Raw genomic sequence first — 19,244 nt, forward strand, 5'->3', positions numbered from 1 at the left:
ACAAATTTTCAGCATAAGTCCTGATTAATAGAAATTGTTGATGGGTGAGTGATGGGAGTGTGGTGCATTGAGCAGTGTGTGAGGTTGCTGAAGTGGTTGGTAGAATATGGCATTTGAAGATGCATTGACTGACCTTTACTACTTGTGTGAAGTCATTGAACCTCTTCCAGCACTGTATCCAGCTCCTCAGGGCCAGACTCCTAGCATTGACTTCATGGCTGTCTGCTCCCACTGTCTTCAGTGTCTGTCTGGAGGCCCTCCTGGCCCCCTGCAGAAAGTCTCTTCCTTTTCACCTCCTGCACTAAGGCTTCCAGTGCTGCGTCTGAGAACCTAGGAATCCTCTCTCTGGCCTAGTGTTCCGTTGTTCCAGTTTCTTCCTGCTCAGAAAGTCTTTCTCAGTCACTTCCAACATCTGCTGCAGCCAGAATATACATCCCCTTTAAGAGGTGCAGGCCAACTTTAAGAAGTGTTGGCTATCTTTATTTGGCGCTTGTCTTGCATGAACATTCGGATGAGGCATTAAACCAAGACCCTGTTCACCCTCTCATCTGGATGTAAACGGTCCTATTGCAGTATTTCAAAGAAGAGCAAAGGAGTTATTCCCAGTATCCTGGCCAATATTTATCCCTCAATCAACATCACAAAAACAGATTATTTGGTCATTATCACATTATTGTTTGTGGGAGTTTGCTGAGCTCAAATTGGCTGCCATGTTTCCTACATTACAATAGTGAATATATCTCAACAGGAATTGATTCGCTGTAAAGTGACTTGGGATGCCCTGAGGCCATGAAAGGCGCTACAGAAATGCAAGTCTATTTTTATTTTCTAAAATGAACTTTGGGAAAGTATAACCTTTTTTCTTCCAGTACAACTGCTCCTGAATTTATAGATATGCCAGAGGATGTAATTTCCAAGTTGGCACTTAGCCAATTCAAACATTAACCCTATTTCGTGCATGAAGGGCAAGAATACAAATCTTATCGGTCCACCAGTGGTCTCTTCTCTCCCCACCCTGATCTCTATTCTATCTGTCAAAGAAATTTGAAGGATTTTACTTTATGTGGCGTATTTATGTGGTAGCAGCATTTGATCCCTTCAGGTCTTACTTGTGTTCATTGCAGAATAAGAAATGTCACTAAGCAGCGATCTAAAACACAAACTCAGGCCTGAATTGTCCTCCTAGTGGTGGTGTTACAGCAGGACAAAACTCGCCTCACACATCCCACCAACATGCCCCCAACATAATCTCCCTTTTCCCTAGGTCAAGGGTTATTTGGTATGTAGGGTTGTCTCCCAGCAAGATCACTACTAATAGTGAGTCCACCATTGCAGAACAGGGAAATTCTACCAATGCTGCTGAAGCACCAGATGAGGTGGAAGTGGTGCAAAAAAAGCAGAAGTGCTCTGGAGATTGGAAGAAATGTCCAACTGATGGCCTTGGATGAGACCAAGGCCAGACTTTTTCCACGATGGCTGAAGTCCTGTCAGTGGGACCAAAAGCAGGAGGCGACCCTATTTTGGCCAGCAACGAGACACAGGGAGGCCTATTCCCAGTGGTGGTTAATTAAGTGGCAGCCACCAGGCCGCCGTCCCAATTAAGGATGGTGGCCCACCCCCAGGAACTGCCAGTCCAATCAGAGGGTCGGAAGCTCAGCAGCCTCAGAAGAACCACCACTAGCAGTGGCCATTGCTCATACTGCAGATGCAAGGAGAGGGTGCCTCAATGGCTGAGACACCCTCGAAGAGGGGTGAGTGGGGTTGGGGGACATGGGGACTAGGCAGGCCAGTTCTGGGATCAGATGATTGAGGTGGGATTGTAAGGCACAACCAGCGCGATTGCTGCAGTGACGGCCATTGCCGCCAGGGGACCATGGAGTGGCCAAAATGGAGGACTCCTTCCACCCCAGAGCCAGCAGAGAGGTTGCCAGGTTTCACTGGGCAGTGCCCCCACGTGGTGGCAGGCCCCCTTGACGTGGCCAAAATGCCAGTGAAAGTGGGAAGTGATCCTGAATTGGCCACTTGTGGCTCAGTTCAGCTCTTAGTGGGCAGCCGATCTGCCTCCTTTACCGCTGCTGGCAAATTGGCATGGTGGCAGGAAGATACGAACATATGAATTAGGAGCAGGACTAGGCCACTCAGCCCCTTGAGCCTGCTTTGCCATTCAATAAGATCATGACGGATCTGATTATAACCTTGACTCCACATTCCCACTTACCGCCGATAACCTTTCACAACCTTGCATATCAAAAATCTATCTACCTCTGCTTTAATAATATTTAAAGACTCTACTTCCGCTGCCTTTTGAGGAAGACAGTTCCAAAGACTCATGACCCTCTTGAGAGAAAAAATGTCTCCTCATCTCTTCTTAAATGGACGATCCCTTATCTTTAAATAGTGACCCTTAATTCTAGATTCTCCCACAAGAGGAAACATCCTTTCCACATCCACCATGTCAAGACAAATCAAGTCGCCTCTTACTCTTCTAAACTCCAGCGGATACAAGACTAGCCTTTTCAACCTTTCTTCATAAGACAACCTGCCCACTCCAAGTATTATCTAGTAAACCTTCTCTGAACTGCTTCCAATCCATTTCCATCCTTCCTTAAATAAGGAGACCAATACTGTACACGCTAATCCAGATCTGGTCTCACCAATGCCCTGTAAAACTGAAGCAAAACCTCCCTATTTTAGTATTCCATTCCCCTTGCAATAAACAATAACATTCTATTAACTTTCCTAATTACTTGCTACATCTACATACTAACCTTATGCAAGTCATGCACGAGGACACCCAGATCCCTCAGCATCTCAGAGCTCTGCAATCTCTCACCATTTAGATAATGCTTCTTTTTTATTCTTCCTTCCAAAATGGAGAATTTCACATTTTCCCACATTATACTCCATTTGCCAGATCTTTTCCCACTCACTTAACCTATGTTTATATCCTTTTGTATCCTCCTTATGTCCTCTTTACAACTTACTTTCCTATCTATCTTTATGTCATCATCAAATTTAACAACCATATCTTCGGTCCTTCATCCAAGAAAATTGTAAAAAGTTGCGGCCCCAGCACTGATCCCTGTAACACACCACTCGTTACATCTTGCCAACCAGAAAATGACCCATTTATGCCTACCTTCTGTTCCCTGTTAACTAGCCAATCTTCTATCCACGCCAATATGTCACCCCCTACACCATGAGCTTTTATTTTCCGCAGTAACCTTTGATGTGGTGTCTTATCAAAAGCCTTCTGGAAATCCGAGTACAGTACCGGTTCCCTTTATCCACAGCACAGAACTCCAATAAACTGATTAAACATGATTTCCTTTTCACTAAACCATGTTGACTTCCCCTGATTACTTTGAACTTTTCTAAGTGCTTTGCTACAACATCTTTAATAATTTTTAAATTAACTTTTTATTTATTTCATGGGATGTGGGCATCGCTGGCCGGGCCAGCATTTATTGCCCATCCCTAATTGCCCTTGAGAAGGTGGTGGTGAGCTGCCTTCTTGAACTGCTGCAGTCCATGTGGGGTAGGTACACCCACAGTGCTATTCGGAAGGGATTTCCAGGATTTTGACTCAGCGACAGTGAAGGAACGGCGATATAGTTCCAAGTCAGGATGGTGTGTGGCTTGAAGGGGAACTTGCAAGTGGTGGTGTTCCCATGCACCTGATGCCCTTGTCCTTCTAGGTGGTAGAGGTCGTGGGTTTGAAGGTGCTGCCTGAGTCGCCTTGGTGCGTTGCTGCAGTGCATCTTGTAGATGGGACATTCTGCTGCCACTGTGCGCCTGTGGTAGAGGGAGTGAATGTTTGTAGACAGGGTACCAATCAAGCGGGCTGCTCTGTCCTGGATGGTATCAAGCTTCTAGAGTGTTGTTGGAGCTAAACCCATCCAGGCAATTGGAGAGTATTCCATCACACACCTCACTTGTGCCTTGTAAATGATGGATAGGCTTTGGGGAGTCAGGAGGTGAGTTACTCGCCACAGGATTCTTGGCTTCTGACCTGCTTTTGTAGCCACAGTATTTATATGGCTACTCCAGTATAGGTTCTGGTCAATGGTAACCCCAGGATGTTGATAGTGGGGAATTCAGTGATCATAATGCCGTTGAATATCAAGGGGAGATGGTTAGATTCTCTCTTGTTGGAAATGGTCATTGCCTTTCACATGTGTGGCACGAATGTTACTTGCCACTTATCAGCCCAAGCCTGGATATTGTTCAGGTCTTGCTGCATTTCTACACGGACTGCTTCAATCATCTTCCCTATGACAGATGTTAAGCTAACTGGCCTGCACTTTCCTGCTTTCTGTCTCCCTCCCTTTTTGAATAAAGGAGTTACATTTGCTATTTTCCTATCTAATGGAACCTTCCCGAATCTAGGGAATTTTGGAAAATTAAAACTAACGCATCAACTATCCCACTAGCCACGTCTTTTAGGACCCTAGGATGAAATACATCAGGACCGGGGAACTTCTCAGCCCGCAGCTCCAACAATTTGCTCCGTACCAGTTCCCTCATAATTATAATTTTCTTGAGTTCCTCCCTCCCTTCCATTTCCTGATTTACAGCAAGTCTGGGATGTTTCTTGTATCCTCTGTAAGGAAGACCAATGCCAAATACCTGTTCAATTCATCTGTCATCTCCTTATTTTCCTTTATTAATTCCCCAGACTCACTTTCTATGGGACGAACGCATACTTTGTTAACTCTTCTTTTTTAAGTATCTATAGAAACGCTCACTATCTGTTTTTATATTTCTATTTAGCTTTCTCTTGTACTCTATTTTTTCCTCCTTATCAATATTTTAGTCATTCTTTGCTGTTTTTTATATTCTGTCCAATCTTCTGACCTGCCTCCCATTTTTGTGCAATTATAGGCTTTCTCTTTAAGTTTGATACTATCTCTAACTTTTTTAGTTAACCATGGATGGTGGGTCCTTCCTTGGAATTTTTCTTTCTCGTTGGAATGTATCTATTCTGTTTATTATGAAATATCCCCTCAAATTTCTGCCACCGCATCTCTACAGACGTATCCCTTAACCTGATTTGCCTGTTCACTTTAACTAGCTCTGCTTTCATGTCGTCATAATTGCCCATGTTCAAGTTTAAAATACTAGTCTTGGACCAACTCTTCTCTCCCTCAAACTGAATGCAAAATTCAATCATATTGTGATTGCTGTTACCTAGGGGTGCCTTCACTATGTGGTCTGCAATTAATCCTATCTTGTTGCATAATACCAGGTCTAGTATAGCCTGCTCTCTGGTTGGCTCCAGACGTGCTGTTCTAAGATGTCGGGCAACGGCCCCCAGATGCCTACCCCGCCATTTTGCCGGCCTTCCTGTCACCCAGCCTGTTACCAAAGACATGGTAAAATTCCAGCTCAAGGCTTTCAGCAACTATATTCTTGGGGAGGAACTGAGTGAGAGTAGGCTACTTCAAAATCCACTTTTTCCACCATTACTGCCATCTGCCAAGTGATGTATCCAGGAAATGGCAGTAAAAGGATAGATGACAAGAAATTCTGCTGGGGATACATTCCTATTCCCTCCTGTTCCCTGCACTGTAATTTGTATGTAGCGAATGGACAAAGTGTAGCCAGTGCTAGTTCTGGTAGGCCAGGGGGCGTGGGGGGAAATAATGATTTTCCATAATTTTCCAGTGCTACTTCAGATAGAACCTTAATTTCAGAGAACATCCTCATAAATTAGAATTATTTTCATACAAACTTGGGCTTATTCGCAATAAATAATTAATGGATATAGCCAAGATATGGGTTCAAGTGGGAGAATCTGCTTATCTAATGTTGCTTGGAGCAATCTTTTTATTCTGAAGGTCGGCCAATTTGCCAAGAATTAAATCCATAACCACATTGAATTCACTTTCAAACAACCATTGCATCTGACCAAACTTGGACAAGATGGTTGTCACCCTCACCAGAAACCCTCCTTTGTTGGAGTTCGGAGTGTAGATAATGGCTTGGTGTGTCAATAAATGCATTTTACTGCATGGTGCATTCTTGCATCTAAATTTAATAAGGAAAATCTTTCTGGATAGAATATCAACTACACTACATCCAACTAATCTCTATTTTTTTCAGTTTCAAGACTGCAAGAGTCGTCCATCACGTTGACTCAGTTAAATAGCAATTTTCTATGACTCAGTCAGACTGCTTGCATCACAGATGTTCTAATATATGATTTATAAATTGTTAGTCTGCATCCTGTCATAGTTTTCCAATGGTTTAACGAATCTGATCTTCTGTTCTGCAAACTTTATTTATTGATTGCTGCAAACTTGTATGTTTTCTGTCTCATCTACATGCATTGCACAGGCCCTCTCAATCATGTCAAAACCCCATTCTCTTTAATCTCACCATTTCTGCTCCTTATTGAAGAAAAGGAAACAATATGAGACCCATACCCTATAAAGCCCATTCAATTATTAAATGGCTTCAAAGGACATGAGGAATGAAGGGGTCACTTTCCTCACACATCATCAGTCGGTAACCACCAACCATTTCCCAGGCACTTCATCAAAACAAAAGAAAATGGAATTTAATAAAAACCACACAACTTCTTCCAGCCCATAAAGTTCAGCCTTTTCTGTAAAGCATCAAACTTATTTTTCTGTCAAAGCTGTGTATTATGCCCACTGCAAATCAATTAACCTAGCATCAGACAGCAGGATACAACACTCCGCATCCATTCCCCCACCCCCTGCCCACTCAGATGGTAACCTAAAAACAATTACATTATTTCAGGACAACCAAAGAACATCCAATTTTCCATGACATAAAAATATCTATTGATAGCTTATGCACAGTAGAAAAATACCTTAACATTTTCAGCACCAAGTAAATAATATTAGTTTGATCATTGGTAGAAAATATATATTTTATTTTTTGCATGTTTCAAGATGAGGCATGTTAATACTAGGGATGGAATATTTTTCTGCTTCTGAGTTTCAGTGTCAACATAAGTATTTAGTGATTAGGTACTGCATGAACCAGGTGCAAAGTAAAATATTTTCTACTTTGCGTTAGCAATGAGCAAGATTTTCTTGATGTGTTAGGTATAGAAAAATTGCAAAACAAGTTATAAAGGCTGCATTTGCAATTTTGTTGTACTAGTGCACTGAAGAAGTCTTCTCTCATCATATCTTATCAGCAACCTCAGAATATAATAGTCCTCCCATAGCCTTTTCCAATTTGGCTTCCTATTGCTACTTCCCCATAAATAGATGTCTAAGGTTGAAAATTCACATGTTAGGATGATAAATGAAAAGCCATATTGTAAAGTGTGATATTACTGTGTCAGTCCTGGATTGGTCATTTTGAATGAGTTAAAAATACTTTGATAATGGCCTGTTTCACCAAATTCAATGACTCCATATGGTTATACATTCCCACAGGCTTCTTTTGAGGAATACACTTGAAAAATGTATGGATTATTTTCCTTATTAACATCTCCAATGCTAAAAATACTTTGCTCACAACTATGTAACTTGCCAATGTCATGGAAGAGCTTAGAATTCATGATGAAAAGTTTTTTGAGTTAATAAATTTTCTTTAACTATGCAGATCGATGACCATTTTGACTATAATTTCATTAACCTACCAATAAGCTCATCTTTCATATCAAATGCTGATATTTCCCGCCCAGATGTTAAAGAACACATGAGTCTGTGCCAGGATAAACTGTGCAGATTTTACACATGCATTTGTTTGACTTGATACTTCACAGTTTGCTGTCTGGTTTCTGTAAATTTTATTGCTTCTGGTTGAACAGAAGAGCCCTGTCTAAAAGCAATGCCAGACTATTTAAAGCCTGTCCATTTCATATCCTTCATAAACCTCTCAAAACAGCAAAATATCCACAGATGAAGCATGTAACTCTATTGTTTATTGTACAAATGCCATCCAACATGATGATGCTGAAGAATGACATTTAGTTATAAACATCTCCATGCCCATATAGGGATACTTCTGAAGTACAGATTGACCTAGACTTGATTTGATTTATGTGATGGTGTGTGAACCTTGTGTCATGTTCATGTTTTCAACCTGAGCTCCATAAAAACATAAAACAAATGACATTTGTGAAAAATTGTTTCACTGCCTTTGAGAAAAGTGTCTTTATTACATCAACAGAAGTTCTTGCATGTGTTCACTGTGATTAGACTATTTTAATTGCATTATCTGATTCATCTAATTCTAACAATGAAATTCTTAACAGGAAACCTGCCCTCTGTCTCCATATTAATCCAAAGCTTCAAAACTACTCTCTATGGAGCCATGTATTCCAATGAATGGTTGAAGTAATTAATCAATCGATATCTTAAGCACTGACTTTGTAGTAACTGGGAAGCAACTATTCCTTCATTGGTAATTAAATCAGTGCAAACCTATTCTCTATGTAGCCATATAGGGCGGCACAGTGGCGCAGTGGTTAGCACCGCAGCCTCACAGCTCCAGCGACCCGGGTTCAATTCTGGGTACTGCCTGTGCGGAGTTTGCAAGTTCTCCCTGTGTCTGCGTGGGTTTTCGCCGGGTGCTCCGGTTTCCTCCCACCACCAAAGACTTGCAGGTTGATAGGTAAATTGGCCATTAGAAATTGCCCCTAGTATAGGTAGGGACAGGTGGGGATGTGGTAGGAATATGGGATTAGTGTAGGATTAGTATAAATGGGAGGTTGATGGTCGGCACAGACTCGGTGGGCCGAAGGGCCTGTTTCAGTGCTGTATCTATAAATAAAATAAATAACAAATAAATATATTCCAATGAAAGGCAGAAGTAATTAATCTACGCTTATCATAAGCACTTAGTAGTAACTGGGAAGCAACTATTCCTTCATTGGTAATCTTGGACTCATTCTTAGCTGCTCAACAGTGCACATTCCTGGCATATGATGGAGGGTGTTGATTTGCTTTTTACTTGGTTATTGCATGTTTTATATACAAGGTCTTTGCCGTAAAGATTCAGGTCAAGTTAGTTGTCGACTAGTAAATCACATGGGTAAGGCTATTCTTTCTCTTTAAATGGCTATTCTAGGTGCTGACTTTAAGGGAATCAGAGAGTAATTGCTCTAGCTATCAGCTCGACCATTCTGTTTTGGTGACTATCTAATCGCCAGTGCCACATGAAGTGGTATCTATGTGAACTTACACACCTCAAAGAAAGATGTGCATTTGTGCAGGCTGAGGAGCAAGCCTTTGATGTGACTGAGGTTGAGGGAAGCTCCATGAGGAAACCAAACATAGGCTTCCTTAAGGGGATTATATTTTAGTCTGCCACACTAATAGTTTTTAACTCAAACTTAATGGTAATAAGGAACATTGGAGGAAAATTCACTACCAAGCTTCCAGTGGTGTCTGGTGTGCCAGTGCATGTGCTTCCTCCAGTTCTCATACGCTGCATGCAAGTCAGTGCCTATGTAAAAGTTGGGAGGCTAAGTTTGAACTTCATCCTACAATCCTGAGGGTAGCTAAATTCATGCTTATACACACATATGGAAACAAACGGGCAGAATGTATATATGCTAGTGTGATCACAACTGTGTGTCACTTATGTAATTGCAAATTTTGAATTTGAGGGCAATGAAATATCCAAAATTCAGTCTTAATTTTTTAAAGAAATTGGGTTTCCCTAAACTGCTCTCAAAACAAAGAATTTCTTTGTGACTAAATTATTGCTCAATTGTTTTATAAATAAAGGCTTCAAAAAGCACTTATCATATTGTATTAGGTTGTGTTGGAGTTCCATTAAAGGGAATCATTAAACTTTTAATGTCTTTGGGATTCATAAATAGATCAAACATCAGAATAGAATGGAAGCAAACTGTAATTATGGGTGATCTTCTAAAATGGGGCAGTTAATATAGTAACGTCATTGTAAACAGATAAGGATAAATTAAACTACTTTCTAAGTATATAACATAGGTCACAAGGAGGACAGAATTGTATCTATGACAAAATTGAAAATAAGATCTTTACAGACGCCATGAAAATATCAAAAAAGATGCGTTACCTAATTGAAAGGAATGGTCAAGTAACTTGCTTTCTAAAATTTGGGGGCAGGTGGGGTGGTGGTTGTGGCGGGGGAACCAAACGGCAACCCAAATATTTGTTATGTTTTACATCATTACAGTCCCAACTGAAATCACAAAACTCGATGCCTAGTTTGATCTCTTTCTTACTATGATCTCTGCACACTGGGGCAGATTAAATTCGCATATACGTGCACCAAATATTACACAACTTAAAACATGAATTGTATAATTTTGATTTTCAACTCATTGTAGACGTACATTAACATTAACTCATTCGTAATTCATGCTTTTTGCGTATTCGGTCATTCCAATATCTAATATAATCCGAGTTCGCTAATCGTCTGGTACACATGACAACTCATGCCATTTTAACCGGTGTAACATGTCAGAATGAAAAAAAAAATCAACAATGCTTGGAGTTCTTTAAATGGGCCACATATTAGCATTTCCGTGTTCCAAGTTACATACTATTTTACAATTTAAATAGACACACACATATATATAATATATATAGAGTTTCGACTGCTTTCTGTCACAGACTTCACCAATCATCGCGCTGACTTACTCCCAGCCAATTCTACCCACTTGAACCTGATAATATCCAAATGCCATCTCCTGGACGCCTTTAATTTTGCAGATTGCAGCATGCACAAGTCTTCAGCTACATCTTCAATAACTTGAAACATCGCATTCAACCAGTGCAATCGTCCGAATTATAACGTCTAAGGCCACTGGAGAGATCAAGTCCTTTCACTAGGACTGCCCAAGCTTCAAACTACCACTAGTTCTTAGACATTCTGTGTTTCGGACAAAGATTATTTCAAAGTCGTGCTGTATATATTGATTTCAAACCTTAACAGCAGGAGGGTAGGCAGATGTTTTCTATATTCTGCCTCTCGCCTTGCTCAATAGATCGGACTCCCAATGGTCTTTTGTAACAGTTGGAAGTGGCTCCCGCGATCTTGAATTCGCCACACTAGCCGCTTCCTGCTTTAGGATCAATTGTGCTACAGTGGTGAAACGCTCTAAGCTGCACAAGACAAATTCAAAAACATCTCTCAGCACAATTATGTTCATTTCCTAGAAATGTCCAGGGACAGAGCGCGAAAGAAAAAATGGATGAATTACTTTTGAAGGTGGGGAATTAGATACACAAACTGCAATAACTACCCTGCAATAAGACTGAAACTGTATACAGTACACGTCAGTTTTTAGTGTAGTGGCTCAGATTTGCATAGCAAGTGTCTTCCATCTGTTTATTCTGGTGCATTTTAAGGAGGAATTCACTACGCGCGATAGCAATCGGCTCTTTATTTTGGCTGTCTCCTTAATGTAATAACCGAAAGTAACGGAGGCATTATCCGCGAGTACTTTTCTGCGAATTTGCTTTGTTTTTCTCATTTAAAGATGCATTGGGAGGTTTCAAGTTCCTGCCTAATGGACTCTGTTTATTGCTATAGCATTTAATGACCGCCTTAAAAGAACGTGTTGATATTCGGAACGTATTTCATGATCGCTCACGGTGTGGTCGGCTACCTTGAAATGGGTCTTTTCCACAAAATACAGAAAATAATCCCCATCCACTCAAATGCTAACTCAATGTTAACTCAGTCTTAAAGAGTTAAAGGGACTTGTCCAGGTTGTGCATCATTTGGAATATCAGTATACCTCTATTACTGGATTTTCTCTAAGGCTATTTATGCTTCTAAAAGCAACCTATCTTTTTTTAATGTTTTAGATATGCAGCCAATTTGTGGAGGCAGTATACAATGAAGTAAGATAAAGACTTGAAGAAAGTAAACTCCTAACAGTGCTTCCATAAACCAAGGCAGCGAAGAGGATCCAGGTTTAGGATTGAAAAAGAGCAAGTCAAACGCAGAGGATAGTCCATAGCTGGGGTAGGTTACCAGGAAGAGTGGTTGAGCACACAACTTTAAGACTACGGTAATGGGAGGACAGTACTGTCACATTCTGGGAGGATAAGATCAAGGCTCTTCTTCAGGTCAAACTATTCTGTAATCTGATCTCATCAATGGTCTGCTTGGAGATCAACTTCAACCTATCGCGATCACTAATTGATTTTGACAGTCTAAATTCAATGAGTAAGGAATTGGAAAGACACATTATCCCTTTTCCCATACATGATTTCATTAAAAACATCTCAAAGCCTACCATATTCTCAGAATCATGTACCAAATCGCTTAACCTGGTTATTTAACATTAGAAAGATAAATTTCTGCTGTTAATTTGACAATTGTACAATGAATGAAATATGTACGCCATTCGATAGTAGAACGATCATTAAGCAGACTGTGTGCACACATTTCGCTTCTCATTTTCCACAAGATTTGATGTGTTGCAGCGTATATTTGTAAGAACATGTGGCGGTTTTATATATCAACTACAGTTGATCTTTACTAACGTTTCAGTGTTACGTGTCCGCAATTTTTGTTCTTCAGCGGTGTGGTGACATTAAATCTAGTGGTGTCTCAAAGATTACACAAAACAGACCTAGTCTGGTTTTGGTAACTGACCAAACTATTTGTTTTTGCGGTCTGTAATGCTGCAACAACTATGTTCAACTATTCATCCCTACCCTACACCCCTTTCACATACACATTTTAACCGAACCGAACGCTAATATCCGTGCAAACTACCTACAAAGTCCCAAACAGAATTAAATTACTTTCAATTTGTAGAACCTATTTTGATTACAAACGTTGTCTCAAAGCTACAAGTCAAGAAAATACGCTACAATGTAAAGACTAGCTCAGAAGATACTTATACCATTCCTTTGGTCTCGCAAGTAATTCTGTAATATATGGGCTTCATTAGATCCAGTTCAAAGTGTGAACATACTGAATTACATTCTTCCACGTTCTTGATCGACTATCCGTGTAAAGTGGCATAACATTATCCTGGCGTAGTCAGCACAATTTAGCCACAAATATATTCTCGAGGAAGTAAAAGCTCTTACCATTTCAATCCGATGCAAGTACGCCTAAGTGACATGTTACGTACGGCTGAAAAATGCTCCTTGTCTTCATCTCGGCAGCCGTGTTTCTCAGAACAGTCGGTAGGACCAGTATGAAGCTTTCTGTTTACAACTGCAAATCCTTCATTTATCGAGTCTTCTGCTTTCCAAAGTCTCGGATTTTAAAAGAGTAGAGCTGTGACGTGCATGTTGTGGTAATGTCAGTCACATCTCGCTCTGCTGGGCAAACCAACGGGACTTTCAAGAAACTGGGGCCACTTTTGAATTAACAAGTGTGCATTTTAAGATTATAAGTATGGATGTACTACCGGAGCTGTTGTCGGAACAACAACGCCCCTAGAACAAAAAGCAAATCCTTATAATGAGCAGAGCTTCCTCCTGCCCTACTTCAGCTGTGTATCGCAGTCTGGTTGGAACTGAGTGGGTCGGGGGGAATAACAAATGTCCCCTTGAGTTCAATGAACAACATGAGATGCGGCACAAAATGTGTTATTTCTTGGAAGATATCGAGAGCGTCGCGCTGTATCGGCCCCAACCACTCACTTGTCCGCGTCTCCTGCTGATTATTTGACAGCCGGAGCGCTGACTCAAGAACGAAAATCATTCACAGACCAAACTCCCAACATGAAAAGGTTCCGCGACGAGGCTGTTTATATTATAGCTACAGTCCTCTTACAGAAATGTTCTTGAGATAAAGAAAATGATTTGACCATTGCGCTCCTTCAGTTAACTGTCAATGGTTCCATTCAGGTCAAGAAGCACCATCTCAAATCATGTGAGAGTATGAATCTTTGTTATGACATTAAAGAGAAATATGGGGTTGTGTTCAACATCGGGTGTCAAGGCTAAGACATTACAAGCACGATACTTCCCATCATAAACATCACCAGGGAAATATAACTAAACACAAATCATACCATTAAACAACTATGTGACATTAAAACTTATTATTTATAAAAAAAATCATTACTTTCATGAAATGTTACAAGGCAAAAATAGGTTATTTGACCCTTCAAATCGGTGAAGTTTTTTCTCTCTCTATGAGTCGCCTGGTCTAATCCCTCCTTGCTTGCTCCCCAGTTCAATGAAAATTTCCCCTTTCGATTATTGGACTCAGCTCTCGATAATGGAAAAGGTTTCGCTAGGTTTATGCACTCTGAGTGTTTTCAGTGTTCACAAGTGTTTTACTTCGCTTCACCATATATCAATTCCTTCATTGGATTTTATTGTTTAACCTAATCTAAAACTGATGAAATAAGCAACGACAGGCTGGACATAGTGGAATAGAAAAGAAACTGAACCTTACTTGTCGATGAAGGTATCTGATATATGGTAGTCTTTCATCCGAGACTAATTGCAGTTAAATCACTATTCGCTTTTGAGCTCCATTTGAGCTCTTAAAAAAAATCTCTATAGAATCATAGAATTTTACAGCACGGTAGAAGGCCATTTTGCTCAACTGAATTCCATTTTGTCACATTCCCCTGCCGTTTTTGGATGTTCCTTCAAATATTTATCAACTTCCTTCTTGAAACCTATTATGGACTCTAATTCCCTAACTGTGATAGTGCATTTGATATCCTGATAAACCTTTACTTGAAAAAAAAACTCCTAAACACTTATTTTTCTTCCCATGATGATCTGGAATTTCTGTCCTGAATCAGTGACTAGTCGAAATAGTTATCTTCCCAATTTACTATATTAAAAAAATCCTCAAAATTTTGAACACCTCTATCAAATCTTGTTGTAGCCTTCTCTGTTCTAGTCAAGAGTCCATTTCATCTCTTCTCTTAACAAAAGCTTTTCATCCCTGGTATCGTCTTATATCTTATACTGTAGGTACACCAACACTGCAGTTAGGAAGGGAATTCCAGGATTTTGATGCAGCGACAATGAAGGAACATTATTCTATTTCCAAGCCAGGATGGTGCGTGATTTGAAGGGGCACTGGCAGGCGGTGGTGTTTCCATCTGCCTACAGCCCTTGTTCTTCTAGGCTGTAGAGGTCGTAGGTTTGGAAGATGCTTTCGAAGCAGCCTTGGTGAGTTTCTGCAGTCCATCTTGTAGATGGTACAGACTGTAGCCACAGTGTGCCAGTGGTGGAGGGACTGAATACTTGACGTGGTGGATGATGTGCCAGTCAAGCAGACTGATTTTGCCTGGATGCTGTCGAGCTTCTGGAGTGTTGTTTGAGCTGCATTCATCCTGGAAAGTGGAGCGTATTCCAGCACACTCCTGACATGTGCCTTGCAGATGGTGAAAAGGTTTTGGGAGTGAGGAGGTGAACTACTTGCCACAAAATTTTCAGTCTCTGACCTGCTCTTGTAGCCACAGTATTTATGCAGCTGGTCCAGTTAAGCTTCTGGTCAATGGTGACCCCCAGGATATTGATGGTGTGGAATTCAGTGATGGTCATGCCGTTGAATGTCAAGGGGAGGTGGTTAAACACTGCTGTTGGGGATGGTCATTGCTGGCACTTGTGTGGCACAAGTGTTAGTTACCGCTTATCAGCCCAAACCTGAACATTGTCCAGCTCTTGCTGCATGTGGGAACAGACTGCTTCATTATCTGAAGAGTTGCAAATGGAACTGAACACTGTACCATCATTAGCAAACATCCCACATCTAACCTTATGATGGTGGGAAAGTCATTAATGAACACAGACTGTGCATGAGTGAGCAAGTTGTTGGTGATTATGTGATGCTTGATAGCACTGTCGATGACATTTTCCATTATTTTGCTGTTGATTGAGAGTAGATTGATGGAGTAGTAATTGACCAGATTGGATTTGTCCTGCTTTTCATGGACAGGACATACATGGGCAATTTTCCATTTTGTCAGGTAGATCCTAGTGTTGCAGCTGTACTGGAACAGCTTGGCTAGATTGTATATGTGGAGCAAAGTCTTCAGCACTATAGCCAGCATGTTGTTGGGGCCCATAGCCTTTGCTGTATCCAGTGCACTCAGCCAGTTCTTGATATCACACAGAATGAATCGATTGGTTGTTGACTGGCATATGTGTTGGTGGGGATCAAAGGGGTAGGCCCAAATGGATCATGCACTCGGCACATCTCACAGATGATGGTTGCAAATGATTCAGGCTTGTCTTTTGCACTCATGAACTGGGCTCCATCATCATTGGGGAAGGAATGTTCATTGAGCTTCCTCCTCCCGTTAATTGTTTAAATTGTCCACCACCATTCATGACCGGATGTGGCAGGACTGCAGAGCTTTGATCTGATCTGTCAGTTGTGGGATCGCTTAAGCTCTGTCTATAGCATGCTGCTTCTGCTGTTTAGCATGCATGTAGTCCTATGTTGTAGCTTCACCAGGTTTACATCTCATTTTAAAGTACGCCTGGTGTTGCTCCTAGCATTGAGTCCTACACTCCTCATTGAATCACGGTTGGTCACTCGGCTTCATGATAATGATAGAGTGAGCAATATGCCAGGTCATGAAGTTATAGATTATAGCAGAATACAGAGCCTCATGGATGGATGTCCAGTTTTGAGCTGACAGATCTGTTCTGAATTTTTCCTATTTAGCATGGTGGTAGTGCCATACAACACGATGGGAAGATGGGACTTGGTCACCACAAGGACAGTGTGGTAGTCACCACTACCAATTCTGTCGTAGATAGCTGCATGTGCAGCCGATGAATTAGTGAGGAGGAGGTAAAGTAAGTTTTTCCCTCATGTTGGTTCCCGCATTACTTGCCGCAGATCCAGTCTGGCAACTATGTCCTTTAGGACTGGGCCAGCTTGGACAGTAGTGGTGCTACCAAGCCACTCTTGGTGATGGACACTGAAGTCCCCCCCAAGAGTACATTCTGTGCCCTTGCTACCCACAGTGCTTCTTCCGAGTGGTGTTCAACATGGAGGAGTACTGATTTATCAACTGAGGGAGGGTGGCAGGTTGTAATCACCAGGAGGGTTCCTTGCCCATGTTTGGCCTGATGCCATGAGACATCATGGGATCCACAGTCAATGTTGAGGACTCCCAGGGCGATTCCCTTCTGACTGTGCCACCAGTTTGTCCCGCAGTGGTACAGGACATACCCAGGATTGCTGAAGGAGGAGTCTGGGATGTTGGTTGAAAGGTACGATTATGGAATATGACTATGTCAGGCAGTTGCTTGACCAGTCTGTAAGAATGCTTTCCCAATTTTTGACACAAGTCTCCGCATGTTAGTAAGGATGAGCTTACAGAGTCAGCTAGGCTGGATGTGTGCCTTTGTAATGTCCTAGGTCAATGCTGGGATGTCCGTCCGGTTTTATTCTTATTAGACCTTTTCGTAGTAGTTTCATACGAACATATGAACATACGAGTTAGGAGGAGGAGTAGGCCACTCGGCCCCTCGAGCCTGCTCTGCCATTCAACAAGTTCATGGCTGAACTGATTATTCCACATTTCCACCCCCGATAACCTTCCACCCCCTTGCTTATGAAGAATCTATCTATCTTTGCCTTAAAAATATTCAAAGATTCTGCTTCCACCGCCTTTTGAGGAAGAGAATTCCAAAGACTCACAACCCTCTGAGAGAAAAAATTGTCCTCATCTCTGTCTTAAATGGGCGACCCCTTATATTTAAATAGTGAACCCTAGTTCCAGATTCTTTCACAAGGGGAAACATCCATTCCACATCCACCCTGTCAAGACCCTTCAGGATCTTCTATGTTTCAATGAAGTCACCACTTACTCTTCTAAATTCCAGCGGATAGAAGCCTAGCCTGTCCAATCTTTCCTTATAAGACAGCCCGTCCATTCCAGGTATAAGTCTAGTAAACCTTCTCTGTACTGCCTCCAATGCATTTACATCCTTCCTTAAATAAGGAGACCAGTATAGTACACAGGACGCTAGATGTAGTCTCACCAATGCCCTGTATAGCTGAAGCATAACTTCCCTACTTTTGTATTCAATTCCTCTCGCAATAAAAAATAACATTCTATTAACTTTCCTAATTATGTGCTACACCTGCATACAAACCTTTTGCAATTCATGCACTAGGAGACCCAGATCCCTCAGCATCTCAGAGCTCTGCAATCTCTCACCATTTAGATAATATACTTCTTTGTTATTCTTCCTGCCAAAGTGGACAATTTCACACTTTCCCACATTATACACCATTTGCCAGGTCTTTGCCCGCTCACTTAATCTATTTATATCCCTTTGTAGCCCCCTTATGTCCTCTTCACATGTTACTTTCCTACCTATCTTTGTATTATCAGCAAATTTAGCAACATTACCTTCGGTCCCTTCATCTAAGTCATTTATATAAATAGTAAAAAGTTGAGGCCCCAGCACTGATCCCTGTGGCATCTTGCCAACCAGAAAATGACCCATTTATGCCTATTCTCTGTTTCCTATTAGCTAGCTAATCTTCTATCCATGCCAATATGTTACCCCTACACGATGAGCTTTTATTTTCTGCAATAAGCTTTGATGTGGCACCTTATCAAAAGCCTTCTGGAAATCTAAGTACAATACATCCACCGGTTCCCCTTTATCCACAGCACAAGTAACTCCCTCAAAGATCTCCAATGAATTGGTTAAACATGATTTCCCTTTCACAAAACCATATTGACTCTGCCTGCTTACCTTGAATTTTTCTCAATGCCCTGTTATAACATTTTGAGTTCCGAAGAAGGGTCACTGACCCGAAACGTTAACTCTGCTTCTCTTTCTACAGATGCTGCCAGACCTGCTGAGTGAATCCAGCATTTCTTGTTTTTGTATAACATTTTTAATAATAGCTTCCAACATTTACTTGCCACTTATCAGCCCAAGCCTGGATACCTGCATTTCTACATGGACTGCTTCAAACATCTTCCCTGAGACAGATTTTAAGCTAATTGGCCTGTAGTTTCCTGCTTTCTCTGTCCTTCCCTTTTACATTCACTATTTTCCAATCTAACGGAACCTTCCACGAATCTAGGGAATTTTGGAAAATTAAAACTAACGCATCAACTATCTCACTAGCCACTTCTTTTATTACCCGAGGATGAAGTCCATCAGCACCCAGGGACTTGTCAGCCCGCAGCTCCAACAATTTGTTCAGTACTACATCCCTGGTGATTGTAATTTTCTTGAGTTCCTCTCTCCCTTCCATTTCCTGAATTACATCAGCTAATACTGGGATGTTACTTGTATCCTCAATAGTGAAGATCAATGCGAGATATCTGTTCAATTCATCGG

General features: G+C 41.2%; 1 protein-coding gene across 4 annotated transcripts in view; it reads right to left on the reverse strand.

The window, feature by feature from the left end:
- The window catches only part of htr4 (5-hydroxytryptamine receptor 4), a 198,618-nt gene extending 185,224 nt beyond the window's left edge, over positions 1-13,394 (reverse strand). For 2 of the 4 annotated variants that reach the window (XM_068042954.1, XM_068042950.1), the window contains exon 1: positions 13,032-13,394. The gene's annotated coding sequence lies outside the window, so the exon portion shown is untranslated. Of the gene's footprint in view, positions 1-10,906; positions 11,120-12,841; positions 12,881-13,031 lie in introns of those variants that run through there. The other 2 variants (XM_068042953.1, XM_068042951.1) reach the window with 2 other exon arrangements.
- Positions 13,395-19,244: the final 5,850 nt, after the last annotated feature.

The sequence above is a fragment of the Heterodontus francisci genome, chromosome 12 (assembly GCF_036365525.1).
Source record: "Heterodontus francisci isolate sHetFra1 chromosome 12, sHetFra1.hap1, whole genome shotgun sequence".
NCBI lineage: Eukaryota > Metazoa > Chordata > Chondrichthyes > Heterodontiformes > Heterodontidae > Heterodontus > Heterodontus francisci.